This window comes from Sinocyclocheilus grahami, unplaced genomic scaffold (assembly GCF_001515645.1).
Source record: "Sinocyclocheilus grahami isolate Dianchi unplaced genomic scaffold, SAMN03320097.WGS_v1.1 scaffold1620.1, whole genome shotgun sequence".
In the NCBI taxonomy this organism is placed as follows: domain Eukaryota; kingdom Metazoa; phylum Chordata; class Actinopteri; order Cypriniformes; family Cyprinidae; genus Sinocyclocheilus; species Sinocyclocheilus grahami.
This window is the reverse complement of record NW_015506799.1, coordinates 57,116-59,622: the sequence shown is the minus strand read 5'-3', so window position 1 is coordinate 59,622 and position 2,507 is coordinate 57,116.

Here is a 2,507-nt window from a genome sequence, read left to right as displayed (position 1 = left end):
TTTTGTTTTATATATATATATATATATATATATATATATATATATAATTTTAGTGTTGTTATTGTTAATTAAAACAAAAACTATTAAAAATAATTTTTGTTAATTGAAATGAAGCTGAAAAAAAACTTAATTATTAGATGAAAAATGTAACTTGCACAGCTTAAACAAAAAATGTGAACATTTGCCTTGGAGACTAACTAAAATAAAACAAAAACTGAAATAAAAATTAGTCAGCAATTTTATTGGGAATCATTGCAAATTTTGTATTGTTAGATTTTGCCATTGCCATGATTTTTTTTTTCTCAGTGCAGTGTTGTTATTGTTAATTAAAACTAAAACGATTAAAAATAAAATGACTAAAATTAAAGATAAAAAATAATACAAATAAAAAAATATTAGATGAAAATGTTAAACTTACTGTAACTTAAACAGAAGTTGCTGCCTTGGCAAATAAAAATACAAAAATAATAAAAAAATTACTAAAACTAAAACAGAAATACAAATAAATTAAGCTAAATAATAATAATAAAAAAAAACTAAGTAAATGAACTTATGCACTGGAAACTAGTTTCACTCAGAAACTGCTAGTACATTTCACAAACAAATACAATGAAATGACAAGTAACAAAAAATACAAAAAAAAACCACTGTTTCAGTGTGATTTTTCTTCAGGTTTAATACTATAGGAGAGGGTTGCTGACAAATCCACAACCTTATTATTATAATGAGTTCACATTTCCCCAGGCGTCTGACACAGTCCACAGAACGTGTGTTTGAGAAGCTGCTTGTCCTTTATCATGAAGAACATAGTGGCTTTGACGTCATTCGCATACAGATCTACCCCAAATCTCCTTATCAAAAATCCAACAACATTATCTCATTCCCCCACTAAAATGTTCAAACACATGTAAAGTTGACTGATTCACCCGTACCGGGTGATAAAACGAAACAGCATCACTTGAAATCAATATTAATAAGCTTGATGCATAATTCAGGTATGCATTTCTGCCAGTCAGGTTAGCCTCATGATTAATTCATGGCCGGCGTTAGCTACACAGCCGTCTTCGTTTTGTAATCCCTAGACTTTACTGTCCATCATCAGACGTGTGTGTGCACTGCATTCATTCACCGGATTCAGCGTTATTAGTACCGATAACAACATCAATGCACTTTCTGCAGAACTGTTTGCACCATTAATCATCAAAATGTGTCAACACGTCCATCTTAGACGCTTGTAAATAAATTAGGGTGGCGTCCTGCTGGAACACACTGTTGTTCCTGTCATCTTTTGAGTGTGTTCTGCAAGAAAAAAGGACAGGACACAGGCTGCATGGACAATGTGCTCAGTATGAGTCATTTAGCGCTCATGAACAGGAGTACAGTAGATGTTTGTGTGTAATTGGGGAACAGAATATGTTAATAAGATGAATACATCATTGAAATGGGTTCATAAATGTGTGAATAAGGAGGTGTTTGGCATATAATAAGAGGCATATGGAGGGAGTTCAACTGGACAAATAAGGGAGAACATGCCATATATTTTCATTAGTTAGTATGACATATTTCTGTGTCTTTTTTGTGTGTATTTGTGTGAATATCACCATATAGCTGCTTTACCACAGAGCCTTTCCTGATCAATATTTGTCTGTTTGCTGACTCTCATCCCCCTTGTTAACTGTTGTAAGATCTGACAGGCTTTCTTTCTAGCGCTTCTTCAATCATTGTCAAGTGTGGAGATTGAAGTGATTTTATTGATGGATTTCCCTGAGGACTGACCCCGTTTACTTTCTTACTATAATGCCAGATTACAGTCTTATTGTAAGTGATTTCTCAGTGCATATTATTCTAAAGAAAAATAAATGTTTGTATTGCCTCACAACTGCTCTTCTATCTATCTATCTATCTATCTATCTATCTATCTATCTGTCTGTTTGTCTGTCGGTCTTACACTATCTATCTATCTGTCTGTCTCTCTGTCTGTCTGTCTGTCTGTCTGACTCTATCTATCTGTTTGTCTATCTGTCTGTCTGTTTGTCTGTCTCTATCTATCTATCTATCTATCTGTCTGTCTGTCTGTCTGTCTGACTATCTATCTATCTATCTATCTATCTATCTATCTATCTATCTGTCTGTTTGTCTGTCTGTCTTACACTATCTATCTATCTGTCTGTCTATATGTCTGTCTGACTGACTATCTATCTATCTATCTATCTATCTATCTATCTATCTATCTATCTATCTATCTATCTATCTATCTATCTATCTGTCTGTCTGTCTGTCTGTCTGTCTTACACTGTCTGACTATCTGTCTGTCTGTCTGTCTGTCTGTCTGACTGACACTATCTATCTATCTATCTATCTATCTATCTATCTATCTATCTATCTATCTATCTATCTATCTATCTGTCTGTTTGTCTGTCTGTCTTACACTATCTATCTATCTGTCTGTCTATATGTCTGTCTGACTGACTATCTATCTATCTATCTATCTATCTATCTATCTATCT